The sequence below is a fragment of the Mustela erminea genome, chromosome 11 (assembly GCF_009829155.1).
Source record: "Mustela erminea isolate mMusErm1 chromosome 11, mMusErm1.Pri, whole genome shotgun sequence".
Taxonomy (NCBI): domain Eukaryota; kingdom Metazoa; phylum Chordata; class Mammalia; order Carnivora; family Mustelidae; genus Mustela; species Mustela erminea.
Window position 1 is genome coordinate 46,900,578 of NC_045624.1, and position 18,344 is coordinate 46,918,921.

The 18,344-nt window shown below is 45.5% G+C and overlaps 1 pseudogene; it reads left to right on the top strand.

Annotated features, from left to right (window-relative positions):
• LOC116568750 lies at positions 1-8,967 on the top strand (annotated as a pseudogene).
• Positions 8,968-18,344: the final 9,377 nt, after the last annotated feature.

Below are 18,344 nucleotides of genomic sequence, written 5' to 3' on the forward strand. Positions count from 1 at the left end.
ATGACGTTTAGATGTCTGAAAGAGTTCAAGGAAGGAGAGTAAAAAACTATGCACTTTTTAAAGCCCCATGTTTGGGGTTCTTCACGTCAGCTTGAGAAAATCCCCAGTCATGGTATCATGAATTCTCAGTTAGACATTTTTGTGGTGCATTTGCTTAGGAAGGAAACTTATCTTATAAAAGGCAATGACTTTCTGATGCACACATTGAACTGTAAACAAATGCTCAGTCTGAAACCAAATTGGTAGAAGAAGAGCCCAAGGAATGATCTACAGTAGGATTTGTGCTTTCTGGCACAAAATAGGAATAGTGCCTCTCTTCTGGCAAGGACTGTGCAAACTTGACACTGTATAAGAATTACCAGATCTCAAAATTTTAGACAGACAAATTATAGCACATTGTCACAGGGAAAATAAGAATACCGAATTTTCATATTGCCCACATCAAAGGTATTATTACCTGATGCCATGGACCAATTTACAGAAAGGAGATGCTGTATTTGAGATTTTATCTTGGCTTTATATATGGATTATTTCATTTATGTAAACAGTTAAGGTGGACGTTACGTAGAGTGAGCATGTAAGACCCACGTATTGGCTGTTTGGGGACAGAAGATATTTAATTTACTTAATTTAACAGATTCTCACAAGCACGTATATTGTGTCAGACACTATTTTAAGAGCATCCCTCATGCTAATTCATTCTGTCCTCAGAATAACCCTCTGACGTAGGTGCTATTACTATCCCCCCATTGGAAATGAGGAAACTGAGCCACAGGGAAATTATGTACTTTGACCCAGAATCCTGAGTGGGGAGGTGTTTGAGTCTGGACGGGAAGCCAGACTGCCTGACTCCAGAGCTCTTGCTGTCAACCCCGACCCTCTGCTGCCTTGTGTGTACACATGACCACTGATAAAACATCAAGGGATTGTCCTTGGGAATAGTTCATCCCCGCCTCCACCCTCCAATGTAATGCTTTAAAAATCATCTCAAAGCAGGTGGGCCTTTATTTTTGGCCTATTTTTCTCAATCTGTGTAATACACCAAGGGCGATATCAATTCATCCTTAAATATTTAATGAGAGACAGGCCGTCCATCTCCTAGACACAAATGCTTCACTATGTCTTGACATGGATGGGTCAACTGTTGTGCACCATGGGGCAGTTGTTTCCACTCGTTTGCAAGCTCCCTTAGGACACAAACCTCATTTTGTATTTCTTCTTGTGTTTCCACAGTGCCTGAACTCCAAGTTGAGTCCCTGGTTACCTGCTTACTGATGAGTGCTGCAAGGCAGCTTTTCAACCTTTTCCCACCGAGACACTGTTCACATAAGTGACACACACTTGTGTAGAGGGGCAAGACATTTACTAGCCATAATTCTACCCAGATATACATTTATATAGCAACAGTGGGAAACTGATGTAAGATGGTGGTATGATATGACTCTACTTTTTCTTTTCTTTTCTTTTTTCTTTTTTTTTGACTCTACTTTTTCTATCTTTATTATAGGAATACAGTTCTCAAAAGGTGAACATTTGGGAAATGTAGCATTTCCCCCCTTGTCTACTATTTATAGATTTCACATTACAGAGAACAGCTCTAGGATTATGCATCATTTGTGATGGGTAGTCCTATCATCTAGCATAGTGCGTTTCCCATAGTAGGTTCTCAATAAATGTTAGTAGTTTGTTTGCTTGTTTGTTTTTTAATTAAGCCTTAGTCCTATTAGAAAAGAAGTTACTATATCTTTTGGGTCTACCAAAAGCTGAGTTTTTACTTTCTAGACACGGAATGGAATATTGTTTTGTACATGCTAGTGACTTTATCTTTCACCTTGTCTCCATTCTTTAGTAACTTCTTGCCCTATGGAATCATGACCAAGACTTTTTTAAGAATCCAAGGCCCAGCAGTAATTTATGAATTTCTTTCGGTACCAGAAAGACACAATAAGACAAGTGTTTTTGTGAGATAAGAAACATTTCCGCGACACTGCGAGGCATGAATTGAAGTATAGGCAGGTAGTCCCACCAGGTGAATGATTATCTGCCGTTGCCAGAGTGAGCAGGCTCAGTGGCTGATGAAGCCATTGACCTTGGCATATTTATCATCATTACCCCAGGGGACGGAAACCAATGTATCTATTCTTGCGAATACACATCCATAAAAGGAGGCACAATCCAGTGGGAAACAATTTGTATTTATAGGTGGTGTGTGTGTGCGTCTGAGAGAGAGAGAGAGAGAGAGACAGAAAGAGAGCAAGAATGTTTCATTTTTTATATTTTCTTTCCACTTTTAACTTTTTGCATGACATCCATCTCTCGTCTGCAAGCTCAGATTCCTAATAACCACTCCGATCTGCAAGACTTCAAGGGGCATAGTTTTTCCTTATAAGGGAGCTGAATAAGGCTGAAAAACAAAGACAATCTGTGTTATCATCTCTCAGACTATGATTGCCATCTGAAGAGGGGAGGCCAGAGGTGAAGGATGTGACCTTGGATGATGCTGGTGCTATCTGTCCCCCCCTTCACCCCCCGCATAGTGCTATCTGCTTTCTGGACTGGAGTTTAGAGACAAATTTGGGGACCTGAGTGCACAAAGAGCACCAAGTCTGCTTAGGTGATAGTGAAGAAGAGCCTCCATGGAGGCTGTTGAGGGGTGGGGGTGCAAGAGGGCAGGGGCCAAGTGCTCGGTCCATAGCAGTCCTGGGACAAGATTCATAAGGGGAGAGAGGCTTTGTTTCCGGAAAGAAGTGGTCGCAGTTTCAGTTTGTTTGGGCTGCTGCATCAGAGTGCCGCAAATTGGCTCAAACAACAGAAATGTAGTGTCTCACCATTCTGGAGCCAAGAAGTCCAAGGTTGAGGTGTCGGGGTTGATTCTGTCAGCTCCATGCATCTTTCCTAGCTTCTGGTGGTCTTCTGGAGATCTTTGGCCTTCCTTAGTTTATGCATTGGCTCAATCTCTGCCTTCTTCATGCAGGATTCTCCCCATGTGCCTGTGTTCAAATTCCCCCCACCTTTTAAAAAAAGATTATATTTATTTATTGGACAGAGAGAGACACAGCGAGAGAGGCAACTCAAGCAACACAAGCAGAGGGACTAGGAGAGGGAGAAGCAGGCCTCTCTCCAAGCAGGGAGCCCGATGCGGGGCTTGATCCGAGGACGCTGGGATCATGACCTGAGCCGAAGGCAGACACTTAACAACTAAGCCACCCAGGTGCCCCCAAATTTACCCTTTTTATAAGGACACCAGTCATACTGGCGGGAGTATGGGGCCCACCCTACTCCAGGATGACCCCCATATTAACAATAATTATATCTGCAATGGTCCTCTTTCCAAATCATGTCATATTCTAAGGTGCTGGGAGTTAGGGCTTCAACATCTGAATTTGTAGAGTGGGAGGTCACACAATTCAGCCCAAAAGAATTCAGAAATGAGTTGGTTCAGCTGGGGGTACCTTTTTTTTTTTTTTTTAAAGATATTTTTATTTATTTGAGAGAGAGAGAGAGCAAGCACAGAGGAGATGGGCTGAGGAAGAGGGAGAAAGTCTTAAGCAGATCCCCCACCGAGTGCAGAGCCTGATAGGAGGTTCCATCTCAGAATCCTGAGATCACGACTATGAGCCTAAACCAAGAGTCGAAGTCTGAACTGACTGTACCACCCAGGTGCCCTGGGGGTATCTTCTTATTAATTAAAGCCAATAGGAAAGACACATGAAACCGAGAGAAGAACCAAGGGAACAGTTAACTTTTTTTCCTAACAAAGAATCAGACATGGGAAAGCAAAGCTGTGGGGCAAAAGGGTAGGATTCCCTCAGCGTTTATCAGGACAGTCATCTCTTTGAGGACACTGACAGTATCTAAGTTGAAATATGATCTCTGGGTCAAAGAGGACCAAAGCTTTTGCAAAGTCCCTGTGGTATGAGAATTCTAGCTGCCCAGAAGAATAACCCAAAGTCTTTGGCCTGATGCCTTCCGAAATATGGGTGTGCTTACTGGAAGGGCCTTCCGTGCTCCCTGTGTTCTCAAGGATGGTGGGAACTATTGGAGGAGGCTCAGCTCCTGCAGAAGCATCCCATCTTTCAGCCACTTTGCTTCCCCATTTGTACGAAATAGGTCAAAATATATGATCTATTTCCCTGACAAAGGCCAAGATAGAATGATATTCAGTTAAGGTCGGGTGCCAACTGCTCCGTTCAATGCTGGCATACCTTATCTCAGTCCTCCCAGAAGCCTATAGTACGACTCCCATTTTCCAGATGCAGCCATCAAGGCTCAGAGATCACTGACTTGCCCAGGGGCTCAGACGGGCGGTGAGTCAGAGCCCATCCTTACGCACACTGTATTTCTTTCATCCTGCCTCGCTGCTTCCCTAAGTATCTGAGGGTAAATCTTTGAAGAATGTGACTTTTTAAAAAGATGTTATTATCACAGTGAGGTAAGATTTCATTTTACCCCCATGGAGCCTCTGGTGTAAAATGAGGAGACCAGATTCAGATGATCTTAGTGGATCCACGTAGCCCTAGCATGCGTCTAAAATTATGAATTTATTTTCCTCTTTGGGAAGTAAGAAAAAGAGGATGTAGGCTGTCCATCTGGTTTTTTTTTTTTTCTTTTGTTTGTTTGTTTTTTTAAAGATGGAATTTTAACATCTCCTTGAGGAATTTCCTGGTTCTCAACCAAGTATGTAGAGCCTGTCTCTCAGAAGCTCGGCTATTTTTGACTGCAGTGGGATTACAGTCTGGGTGGTAATGTCTTTGGAGCCTCATATGTTTCTGTCCTCTCTTTCAAGCGCCCCCGTGTTCCTACTGCTCCTGCAGAACTGAGTGCACAGAGCCTCGTTCGCAGCGAGCAGTAGCCCGTCTCCCTGGCCAGGGACACACGCTGGTCTTTCTGGGCCGGGATCGACTTCCGCTCTGGACACATCTCCTGTGGGCCCTGCGAACAGGCTTTGACTGATTGAGCTCAGAACACTCGCTTGTTTGTGGATATGGTAATGACGCCAGTAAAATTCAATTACTGTATCCCAGAGGACCTCGGAGAGCGATAATAAATTAGGGATTAGGGAACATGAGCTTTGGAGTATCTGAACTGAAATTATAATGGGGCTATTGAAAAACAAACAAACAAAAATCCCAAGCATTCATTTAATAATAGATGCTTCAGTTTTCCCCACCAAAAATTAGTTCATCAACCAACCTTTTGTTCTCGTCATAAAAGAATGTGCCCTCAACACAGCCAAGAACATTTTATCTTAATTACTTGGTATTGTCGTCGCCCCCAGAGCACACCTGGCTTCGGGGTAAGTGGAACACAGGGAGGAAGCAGCCGCCTGGAGGGGTCCCCCAAGGCCACGGCACTAATCCACGCTGGGCTCACAGATGCTCGCTGCCGCCCATGGCCTTGGGTTTCAGGTTGCCATCTAGGCCTGGGGTTTGAATGGAGGTTGTAATCTCAGAAGGTCCGGCTAGCACTTAACCACTGACATCCATCAAGAATGTCAAGGCTCGCATTGTCTCATTAATTTGAACCAGCTTTCCTGCTATCAGATCCTTTTTCATTTCTAACCTTTCCACCCTGCCTTTCTTCCTCTGTGCACAGTTTATAGCGTCTCCTGTTTGTGGTTTCCGTCGGAGACTTGTGCTCTGGGAGGCCACTCTTGGGGAGGTGGGGGAAGGTGCCTGTGCCCTCCTCCACGCTACAAATCGGCTTTGCGTGTTTCTTCTCCGATGTGAAGGTCAAGCACATGGAGAGAGAAAGAACGTTGACAGCATTCTGGATGCATCTGTAGCCTCTATTCTGTAGATAATTTTCTAGCTAAAATTACTATCTTCCTCACTTTATCTCCTTTCTCATCCAGATTCTAACATCCAAAAGTGTAATGCAGAATTGACGGATTGCTGAACAGAGGAGATATGAAGAAGATAGCCAAGGTGCTAAAAACAAACAAACAAACAAACAAACAAAAAAACTGAATTAACACCAGCAGGTCATTTTCCACCTGTGTAAGTATCTTTTGGGGTCTCTAGGAGACCAAGCCCCTTTCTCAGAGAATTGCTCCCCTCCCCCCCACCGACCACATGAAGGACTGTAAACTTGGGTCACACTTACTTTCCATGACTTTCTGAGGCTGACTGATCTTTGACCCAAGCTAGGCACAAGAGAATTTTGCTCTGGGAGCTGCAGCGTCAAACAGCTGTTTGTTTGGCTGGAGCTTGGAGAAGGTAGAGCTCTGGGTTTTAGGGCTGCCGTTTTCAGCTGTGTGTGCAGACAGGTGGAAAGTGAGGGGGTGGGATAAGTTTTGCCCTGAATCAGAGATGTTGAGAGAAGCAGACCAGAGATGTCCACCCGTTGTATAAAGGATGACCCTCCACTCTCTCTACAAACAACCCTCAACTCCTGACTACATCTGCTAAGACCTTGTGCCTAAGGCGGCATCTTTAACCTCAACCCTTTATTCCCTCTTAATCTAATTAGCTTCTTGGCCAATGCCTGTGCCACGTTCATCTTCTCAGTGCCTCCTTAACCATTTTCCTCTAATACCCACACATTATAAAAATTTAATGTATTATTTCATCAGAGACAAGTGATCTGGCAATTTGTGACACACTGTCTTAGGACTTGTCAAAATTAAGGGTGAGTCTTTCCATCCCAAAGAGACAGACGTTTCAGGACATCAAGAGACCAAAAAAGCAGCCAAAGGAGGAGTTTACTGTCCCTTTATTTCCCGTGAAATACAACGCTGAGCAGGGTTCATATTTTACCCACACTCTTCCTGTCCTCTGCCAAAGGAGGGATTTCATCCAATGTCCCAGCTGTTCTGGGGTCTGCACTGGGGGGGCTGGGTTGGAAGGGGGCGCACGCAGGAGGGTTTTGTTTTGCTCACATGCCACAGCTGTGCCTGGGGCCTCTGTACAGGCAATTAAGCGACCTTCCCTCAGGCAGAAGCCTAGGGAAACGTCCAGACTGACTCTCCTCATTTGGCACAATGAAGGGCAAATATCTCTCCATTATCTATTAGGAAATGAATTAGCAAGCACAATGTCTAAATAAAGGGGAACTTAAAGAGGAGATCATATTTCCCATTCCCTAGGTGTTTGGGCCAACTGTAACCTAAACCTAGGCAGGCCAATCTCTGTGCTGGGCTTTTTACACGTACCTTATCCAAATATCACAGTGGTTCTATAGTATGACGATGGCACTACGAATTTTCTAAGAAGTTAGGTGACTGACTCAAAGGCCACACAACTGGCAAATAGAAAAGTTGTTAAGTGAAAAATCTGGTTTATTTTTAAAGGTCACATAGTTGGAATGTGGCCTTGAATTTACCTTACTCTTAAAGCTAGCCTAATTCCATTGCACTCTAGTACAATATTTCCAAACTTGTCTGATAAGACTCCTCAGGGTAATGCTTATTAAAACTCCGGTCCCGGGTCCAATCCTCCTGCAGATCTAATAAACCAGAATCTCTTAGAAACGGGTATGGTGGGGCACCTGGGTGGCTCAGTGGGTTAAAGCCTCTGCCTTCAGCTCAGGTCATGATCTCAGGGTCCTGGGATCAAGCCCCACATCCGGCTCTCTGCTCTGCAGGGAGCCTGCTTCTTCCACTCTCTCTGCCTGCCTCTCTGCCTACTTGTGGTCTCTGTCTGTCAAATCAATGAATAAAATCTTAAAAAAAAAAGAAAAAAGAAAACGAAATGGGTAAGGTAATTCACCCCAGGTGAATATGACCTGGTAAGTTAGGTAAATATTGCTGGAATGCCTTAATTCTTTTTAACTTAGCAATTCTTGGCAAGATGTATGCAATACAAAACAAAACAAATAAACTTTATTTAAAAAAAAAGATTTTGTGTATTTATTTGAGAGAGAGCAAGAGAGAGAGAGGATGAGTAGGGGGAAGGGCAGAGGGAGAGGGAGAAGCAGACTTCCCACTAAGCAGGGAACCCAAGGTAGAATTTGATCCCAGGACCTTGGTCCCAGAATCCCAGGATCAGGACCCAGGCTGAAGGCAGATGCCCAATAGACGGAGCTACTCAGGATTTTCTCTTTTTAATACGCTTTTTATTTGGGGATAATTTTAGATATGCAGCTACGTTGCAAAGATAACGCAGAGAGAGCTCACCCACCTTACCCCACCCATTTCCCCCTCACATGAAGATCTTACACAACCATGGTCCATTTGTCAAAATGTGGAACAAACACTGACAAATGACTATTAGCTGTTAGGATCACTTGTCCTGGATATGAGAATGCGGAAGGAAAGAGAAAGACAAGCCAGACCATAGTTCCTTTTTCTCTCCTTATTCCTAAGTAAGCTGAAGCCAGACAGGATTGGCAGAACGTGTGTTCAAGAGGCAAACTGAGTTTAGACCTTTGCCGCATCTATTGTCAGAAAGAACACCATTCTCGGCAGTCACACTGCTAACATTCCAAAAAATGTTGACATCACTCCAAAGGGACACACCCTTATTGCGAAGGGCACCAGAGAAACCCTGCAGAGGGACTTCAGTCCCATCAATGTAGAACTCAGTCTCTTTGAAAAATTTAAAAAAAAAAAAGAGGCTTCGAGTTGACAAATGGTGGGAACTAGAAAAGAACTGCTATTGTCCGCACCTTCAGTAGTCAAGGGTGTCGCACTGGGTTTCCGTTACAAGCTCAGGTCAGTGTGTGCTCACTTCCCCGTCAATGTTGTTATTCAGGAGAATGCTTCTCTTGTTAAAATCTGAAATTTCTTGGGTGAAAAATATATCCACAGCGTTTGGATGAGGCCACATACAACTCGTTCAGTATTTCAAGCTCTAGAGAGATGAGTTAATTCTTGAAGGAAATGGCATTGAACTTGTATCCAACTCAGCTGCCTTGACTCGGCAAGCCACAACAGTTAAAAAAAAAACAAAAAACGAGGGTATCAGAAAATTTGGGGATGGGGTCTAGGTTTCTGAAAAAGGAAGAGTTCATCAGGTTGGTGAGTAAGGCCTACGTTGTCCAGCTACTGAAATGACAAGATGCTGGATGATTTTTCAGATGTATTTGTGATATTTTAAAGAGGCAATAAAAGCTATATTGATTTGGGGCTTTCGCTTAAACCAATAAAAAAAAAGAAGCAAGTTGAGACTATTTCCCGCAGGACTGAGATGGTTCTGGTAAGAACAAAATACATATGCATGTATGAGCTGTGAAATGCAAATTGTGTAATTTTGGTGATTTCATGGATGAGTTCAACGCGTTTCTATTTGCCTTTAAAATTGGCATTGCGAAATTCATACTAACAATTTAAATTTTTGTTTTCTTTACTTGGCATGGCCTTAAATAGCAGATAAAAAAAAATACCATAACTAGTTGAGGTAGAGGCTGGAGCAGAAGGAAAAAAACTGTAGGTTAGTTCCCCAATGGCACTTTTTTTCCCCTTATTTTTTGGACCAGGGGCTCCACATTTGCCTTTTGCACAGGGTCCCACAAATTATCTAGCCAGGCCAGCCCATCCCTAGTTAAGAGCCATTGTCTTGACAAAGCCACTGATGGTGACGACTGTGGCACCCAGACAGATAACCCAGACAGATAACCGGAAAGACATGTCGGGGGAAGGGGCTTTTCTGCCATCCTCGGCAGTTAGAGCAGTGAGGCTGCTCGATAGGGCCTGGAGCAGTGACATTCCTGTGGGACGTTCCCAGTGGCCAAGTGTTTCTGGATGCAGAAAGTGTCATGGCAAATGCCACATCAAGAAGCAGTTAGACGCTTGACCTGCCCCAGGCATGTGGCTTCCGCACGTACCACCCTAGATCGTCCGGCTTAATTATGCTTGTGCTCCAGTGGGCAGTGTTTCTCTTTTAGCAGGAGCATTCAATCAAAGAGATATCCTCGGCATCTCCAAAACCTGCAAACTCATTAAACACAGAATGGGGTGTTTCTGTGAAAAGACCGCACTGTGGGCTTGGGACAGCAACTTTAATTTATATCTGAAAACAAATTAGCCTAATGGAGCAGAACGGATGCAAACGGCTGTACGCCCAGCCTGCACCAGGAACCAGAACATGGCTCTTGGGCTAATTAAAGGACGCGACCGACGGCAGTCTCCACTGCTCTGTCGCTTGTGCTGCAGAGTGACTTTTAGGATAAGGTGTTTCTTTTAGAATAGGAAGGATTTCCAGCTGGTGGGGTGAGGTCTGTCTTCTCTGTGGTGTGGGGTCATGTTGCTGGGACACCTGGAAAGAGATGGCAACCACAAGCGGGAGGAGTAACCCTTCGTGCGCCAAGGTGTGACTACAGGCAGCCCTGGTTGTGGGTGTGTCCTCTTCATCTTGGTGACAGCTGTGTCACCCAGTGGTGTGACACGGGATCAAGCATTGAGCATAGTTAGTAGCCGGTCAACTCAAATGTCCGCCTAGAGCCCTTCTGTCTGTGGAAATCAGAACTGGGGTAGGGGGGCGGGTCTTCTTCCTCCCCCTCCCCGGCCAGCCTCTGGAGGCTTCTCCCAACCTCCAGCCTGCGGTTCTTCTCTATACCTCTTGTTCTCCTACTATGTCTTCATTAGTCTTCTTTCCTGTCTTTTTCTTCACCTGCACCAGTGTGATTTCTGCCAAGATGGGAACTCTCTCTGCCTTGTTTGCTGCCATTTCCTGGGTCCCTTGCACATTGCCCAGTACATGGTAGGGGCTGGGTAATCATTTGCTGAGTGAATTGTCAAGTGGAACTGACCAGCCTACTTCTCCATATGCTGCATCCCAACGCCATCACCAACCTCCACACCCTGCTGCAGCCGCATTAGATCTGTAAAGATCTGTAGCTCACCTCCACACATCTGCGTGCGCTTTTCCTTTCTCCCACAATACACATCTCCCCTTTCTACCTGTGCTCAGGCTCTCCTTTCTCCCTTCACATCCCACTGCAGCTTCTACAACTCCGTAGTGCCTTCCCACGGTGCACACTCACAGCTGAACCATGCTCAATGGGGCTTCTTTAGTTAGCATCAGCCTCAAGTAACGCTAAGCAACTTCTGGGCCAAACAGTGCCATGTGTGTCTTTTCCCCCCACCCAGGCACTTTAGGTGTTTGACAAATGAATATGCAAGCGCCCTGTCCAAAGACACACAGCCCGATAGCGGCAAGGACCAGGCTAGTGCCCAGATATCCGGTCTTCCATCTGTGATACCTTGTTATTTCCATCAAAGAATGCCTTTGAGAGGACATTCTCACCAATTCTCCCTGAACCCACAGCATAGTTTTTGCACTTCTACAAACCTCAGCTTCCTGGTTCCTATTCTTTCCTCCTAAAACAACCCTTTCCTTAATTTGTCTTTGTCCTAACTCCTTACCTTAACCACAGTGTCCTCTGATTAATTAATTTTCACAAAGTGTTAAAAGCATAGAGAGATTTTGGGTGTGAAGATTTTGTTGGAATTTGCAGATGTTTTAAAGTTACTTAAGCCGAAGGAAGACATCCTGAGCACATTTGCAAGTTTTTGGGTGTCTGTTTTATGAATTCATTTTCTTTTTCACGAAAAATTTCAAACATACATAAAAATAGCCAGACCAGTACAATAGTAGGAATAGTACAACCTTACAGATTTATCACTCAGATTAACAATTATCAATGATTCGCAACGTTTCCTTTTCTTTTGTAGTCTTTGTTGAATTATTTTAAAGCACATTCCAGACAGCATTTCATTTTATCCTACTTCAAAATGCCTCCTTTTTTAATGTAACGACACCTACCGAAGGTACAATAATTCCTTAGAAATGTAATAAAACTTTATTGGGGGTACTTGAAGGGGTGGAGCTTCTCTGTACTCTCTAATTGTATCACAGAACAGAATAACCCCCACTAAGGAAGGATGTGTGCCTCCAATTACTTTCTTACAAATTTTAGATGGAAGTGTGCAATGTCTCATACATTTTGTCCTGGGTGAGTGGGGCTTCATTAGAACTTTCATAACCATCTTTGGGCTCCTGGGTGGCTCAGCTGGTTAAGTGCCTGCCTTCAGCTCAGATCATGATCCCAGGACCCTGGGATGGAGCCTGTGTCTAGCTCCCTGCTCAGCAGGGAGTCTGCTTCTCCCTCTCCCCCTCTTCCCCTCCCTCACAACCCCAGCTCATGGCTCATGTTCTCTTTCTCTCTCTCAAATAAGTAAATAAAATCTTAAAAAAAAAAAAAAAGAACTTTCTAAATCATCTAGAATTTTCTCCTCTTAAGGTCTCAGTAGACGCTGGCTCTGGAGAGCTGCGTGCTCTCAGTGGCCCTCCCGCGGGCCGTGCTCACACAGGCCCTTTGAAAGCTCGCACTCCACTCACCACCCATGAGCAAGGTCTCTCTACCACGGTCAGGTTGCACTTCGATGATCAGGTGTTTTCATTTTCTATCTTCCTTGTTGGCCCTGACATTCCATAAACATAGTGACAAGGTAACAATAAGGAGAAGGTATTCGGATTAGTTACGTGAATTAATGTTCAAGTTTAAACTTTCAAGATCCCGCTATCACCCACAGCATCCACAGGGCTGTGGAGAGAGAACGGAGGAGACAGGGGGATGAGAACCACCTGGCAGAGCCTTTCTTGCCTCCCCAGACCAGTGACCGTGGGTGCGTCCTCTTCAGAAGACCCTCGGGCTCCTTCCAAGCGCCAGCACCCTCCCAGATTTGGCAGGACCCAGTTCCTCCCCCTCCCTCCCTCCTTCCTCCTACCGGCCCCTGAAGCTCATTTCCCTTCCTTCTAGAGCACAGCTTTGTTTTCTCCTGTTGCTTAGCAGCCTGGTGCACTCTGGCAGTGCTGGCTGCCGCCTGTCCATTCCCGCCCTGTTCCCATTATTCAGATTAACCCTATGTGGCTGGACATAGATTAAAAACCTGGACTTGTGTGACAGTCCCAAGAATCACATCAAGCTGTCAACAGCAACCTACACTTTGCATTCCCTAGCACGGGGTCATTTCCGGGGGCAAGGAAGTGCCATGGGTGAGGGCTCCGTGGTCACACACACCTGACCTTGACTTCTGGTCCCACCACTTAGTAATGGAGTGACTTAGTCAGTTCTAGGAGGTTACTCATTCTTTCCAGCTAAATCTTGGTTTTTGCACCAGTGGAAGGGAATGATAACGGCTGCTGAATTTGCCTGCTCTGAAGGTCGAATTACTCAGTGGGTCAGGCACTCAGTACAGCGTCTACTATGTAGTGAGAACTCAAGAGACATTAGCTCATACTGATGCCATTTGGACAGCACTGCCGTACCTAGCATCTGCTTTCACAACAGTTTTAGTTATGTAGTAGAGGTACCCGTTAGTACGTTCATTTTGGGCGTGGAAAACACAGGCACAGAGAGGTAAAGCAACTTGCTCAAAGGCAAACGGCTAAACTAGTGTTGGAATTAGACTTGTTTTGCATTTTTCCTCCTTTGCCACCGGGCCCTAGACATAGCTAAGTCTTTGTTTTTTTAAGATTTTATTTATTTATTTGAGAGAGAAAAAGAGAAGAGAGAGCATGAGTGGGGGTGGGGAGGGGCAGAGGGAGGAGGAGGCTCCCGGCTGAGCAGGGATCCTGATCTGGGCTCCATTGCAGGACCCCAGAACCATGACCTGAGCTGAAGGCAGATGCTTAATGGACTAAGCCACCCAGGTGCCCCCAGATATATCTAAGTCTTAAGATCCATCCCCCCCAGACCCTTCTTCGGGGAAGGGAATTAATTTGGAAGCAATAAACCCCATGGGTCTTGTTTCCCATTCTGAAACAGTATAATATTTGACCAATGTATCAAATCACCCCCAAGATGAACATACATGTGCCTCCATTTGCATGTCTGGTATAATGAGAATGAACAAATAATTTGGACTTTGGTCCAAATCAGAACACAAGGACTGGAAAGGAAAACTTGGTCTTGAAGTACATGGCATTGAATCACACTGGCAACCCAGGGAAGCAACAGGGTTTAGGGAAGTCAAGCTTCCTACAAGAAAAGGAAGGAAGAGTACATCACGCTCATGTTGTCCGTCTTTTTTCCCAGCCCATAATGGACATAACAATACTATCTCCCTGATTAGAGTTGGTTAATCCAGGCGGGTTCCTAGGAGACAGAGGCTCTGGTTTGGTGCCTGACCCTCCCACTTCCCTCGGTTGTGCTTTGTAGCCTTAAGGCTGCACTTGACCCCTGCCTGGTCCCTGTCTCCCAGGGACCTACGCCAAGGCTTTCAAGTCTCTTGAAGGACCAGCTTCCAGATGCCACAACACTAAGTGGCATTGGAGTATCACTTTCACAATCCTGTTAAACCCTGGACCATCGTGTCGTATTTTCTTTAAATGCACTCCTTTTAAAATTTAAACAAATTTTAAATCCTTGTATTTGTCAGGATAGGATGGGCTTTGTTGCAGTAATAAACCTGGACATCTCAGGGACTTAACACAGCAAAGGGTGATTTTTTATTTATGTGAAATCCAATGTGAGTCCGATAACTTTCCAGGGCAGCGGTCCTGGAAGATGATTCCTAGACAAGGGCCCTTCATCCAGACTCCCTCGCTTTCTAATGCCACCACCTCTTGGTGTGCTGGAGAAATTTCAGGATGGGCTACCCCACTATGTGTCACTTTGTTATGTTGATTATTTTGAGTTGAAGATGCTTGAAAAACTGCAAAGGCAGGGAGAAGACAGGCTTATTCTGAATTCCAGTTATTTGCCTAAATACAGAGGTTCCAAAAGGACTCAACTGTCCTAAACCCCCTCCCTGAGAGTTGCACTGACCAGAGAGGACTGATTCTAATCATAGAGGGGGACACCACACCCAGACAAACTGGGTCACAAAGGATCACACCTCCCATCTGTTCTTCTAAGGGCCCGTTCACCGTTTTGAAAAATCCTTTCTCTCCCGTGAGTTGCCTTTCCCTCACTCCCCTTGCTAAGATGGTCTATAAGCTCTCCAATCTCACTGAACTTGGGGGCATTCAAGTTTTCTCTTGCAATGCCCCAAGCACAAGATATTTCAAATTGATATATTTGCATACCTTTTCTTCTGTTAATCTGCCTGTTGTCGGTTTACTTTGTAGACCCAGCTCTCGCACCTAGCTGGGTGGAGGAAAGGGCTCTCTTCCCCTTCTGTGGCCCTCCAAGATCCCTGAGGCAGAAGAGGCGGGAGGCGCTGCCCGCAGGCTCAAGTCTGTTTCAGCCTGGAAAGTGGCATCTGCTTTTTCAACTACTCAGCTGGCAGGTCAAGAGCAACCCGCGGCCCCGCCTAACTGCAAAGGGGCGTGGCCACGGAGCGGGGATGTAAGGCATTTGCCTAGCAGGACCTGCGTCCACCGCAAGGACCATAATGGAAAGCTGGTGTTACCGCTTGCTGTGAATAAGAGATGGTCCTAAAGAGACGTAATGAGAACAATGTCTTCAATTCTAGGTAGATATTTTTGTCTGCTAACCATTCTGATGCTTAGATTTATTGTCTTGTCCGAGAGACGCTGGGGGGCGGGGTGGACGTTGGAGACAGAGATATGGAAGTTGAAGACATGTTAGCACCAGATGGAGACGCCTCTCTCTGAAGGAATCAGAAAGATGGAAGGATTATTGAAACAGGGAAATAACTTTCTCATTATGTGAATCAGTGTTTTTGTTTAATACCTTGCAGATGCCCTATCTAAAATCATCTCTCTTTCCACCTAAAAACCTCTGATGCACCGCCGATGTCCACCTGCCAAGCTCTGGGACACGCTGCGTTCCTGGGCTTGAGTCAACATCACTCTCCAAGACAACCAAGATATTTATGAGATTTGCCCTGTGCCTGGCCTGGAGCACAGAGCTGATGATGGCTGTCCCTACCCGGAAGATTTCAGAGAATGGAGAGACAGAGAAATAAAACAACAGTTATAATACAACGCACAGAATGCATTGGGAACTACGAGGTGTTACTGGAGTGACCCTTGAAGGACAGCTGGTTTTTCAAGAAAAATTCTTTTTTTTTTTTTAAGATTTTATTTATTTATTTGACAGAGAGAGATCACAAATGGGCAGAGAGAGGCAGGCAGAGAGAGAGAGAGGGAAGCAGGCTCCCTGCTGAGCAGAGAGTCCAATGTGGGGCTCCATCCCAGGACCCTGAGATCATGACCTGAGTCAAAGGCAGAGGCTTAACCCACTGAGCCACCCAGGCACCCCTCAAGAAAAATTCTGTAACGTTCTAGTTGTTTTGTGTTCAAACTAGTTGATTTTGCTTCCTTTTTTAATTTTTCTTTTGGTAATATTAACGGTATTCTATTTAAGGTAAAACCCACTGCTAGAAGGAAAAAGCCCAGCTAATGTCTTCTATGTACTTTGAATTTAGTGCCTCTTGAGACATGAAATATTTTCAGGGGGCCATAGGATAAGAAACACAATACCATTCCAGGATGTGGAGAAGCGAGATTGCCAGTCGTGGAGAAGGTCAATAACAATGTCAGATCAATACAGCAGTTACTGATGGAACTCACTAAAGGGACAGGGAAGGCGTCAAGCTCTGGGTCTAGCCCGGGCAAGTTTTCTTCCGGTAAAATCAGAGAGCTGGACCACATATGCAGTTCCTGCTCTCTGAACGTTCATAGATGCAAAGGAAGCTTTCCCATCAAGCTTACCCTCAGAGACCAGATGACCTTGGAGCGCTTGGGCTCTGTGTTTAGCCACAGCCATTCCCTCATTTGTTATTCTAGCGCATTTGAGTTCTGGTTTTAGGTGTTGGGGAAATAGTATTAACCTCATCACTGTTGTTTTCACTTACTTAGATCTCATTAGTACTTACTCCATTCCAGGCACTGCTCCAGGTGCTTTAGTAATAGTAATTAACTTGATCTGTATAAAATGAGTACTGTTACCATGCCGATTTTAGGGATGGGGAAACTGAGGCACAGGGGGTCGAATAACTTCCTTGGTGTTAGCAATCTAGAAAGGGATAGACAGAGGTTCAGTCTCAGGCAGTCGGGGTCTAGATTTTTGCAATCACTACCTTGCCCTGTCTCTGGGCAAAGTAGTTGAAAGTGCTAATAATAATAAGACAAGGAATGGAATAATGACTCATGCAAAACAAGTATTTTTTTTTTAATTAAACAGCATGAGAAAATGACAGACATAGTGCATGTCCTTGAGTGAAGTCCTTTTAGAAAAGAAACACAGAGTGAATCACACAGTGTGAGAGCAAGGCCTAACGAACTTACCAGGCCTTAGGTTCATTAGCTCATTTGCTCCTCCCAGCACCCTGAAAAGGTAGGGCCATGATCATCCCCAGCTAAGTAACTGGTTTAAGGTCACGAAGCTGGTAAGTGGTAGAAGGGAGATCCCAGACCCAAGTGCCTAGAGGTAGAGCTCGTGCTCCAGACCACTGCCTGGCCACCTGCAAGGGTGAGGCTAGGGGGTCCAGTGATGGGGGCAGCTGGTAACACCTGTGCCAGGGACAAGAAGGCTGTCCTAAGTTCAGGTGTCCTGGGGGCGATTCCTTGCAGTAAAAGGCTCTCCCAGCGCTGGCAGGCATCTGGAAGGAGGTTGCAGCTGCCTTAACAGAGTTCTACCAGACTCACAGGTCTGCTTAGGGCAAAGACTACTCGGTGCCTAGGGGATGCATATAGACAAGAAGAGGGTCTGGTTTTAAGTGCTGCAGGACTAGATTACACCCTTGTTTGGTGGAAATCCTCTACAACCTGCAGTCACTCCAGACCAGCGTTCCTCAACCTGAATTTTTCTTCCACTTTGCCTTAAAATAGAGGAAAAAATGTTGGCTTCACACGCACAATACTTTATCATTCAGGTTTTTTTTTTTTTTTTTAATGTTTTGGGGAATGTATGGCTGTGGCGAGGAGGGCTTGGGAAGCATACTCCGCACACTTCTTTACTTCTATTTTACTTTATCTAGCTGTGTCCACAGAGCGGGTGATCAAGCTCTTGTCTTGCACTACACTGCCCCCCAGCGGCCACTCTGTTTGGCAGCACATGGAGGAAAGGCGTTAGTAAATGGCTTTTTAATGCGGAAGTCCAGCGGGGTTGGGGGCGGGTCGGGGGTGGACTCGCAAGGGAGGGGGACGGGGTTCGTAGAACAATTGAGGCTTCTGGCTTCGGCGGAACTGTGACCCTCGGGTTTCTCCACCCGGCACGCCCCTCCCCTCCGCGAGCCCCACCCGTCTTCCTGCATCTCCACTCCTGCACATTCCAGCACCCAGTGACCTTCCTGCCTGCAGACGGGGCTTCTTCTTTGCGGAGAGGATTCAAAGCTGTTTCCATTTTAAACAGAAAGAGCCTCCTGTCACTAGAAACATCCGACAAGAAGCGTTTTATGAATGCCCAGAAGAGAGCTGCCACATGAAAAACAGAAATGATTCAGCTGAAAAAATATGGATGATTTGTTGTTGCTGGTTTTGAGCTAGATC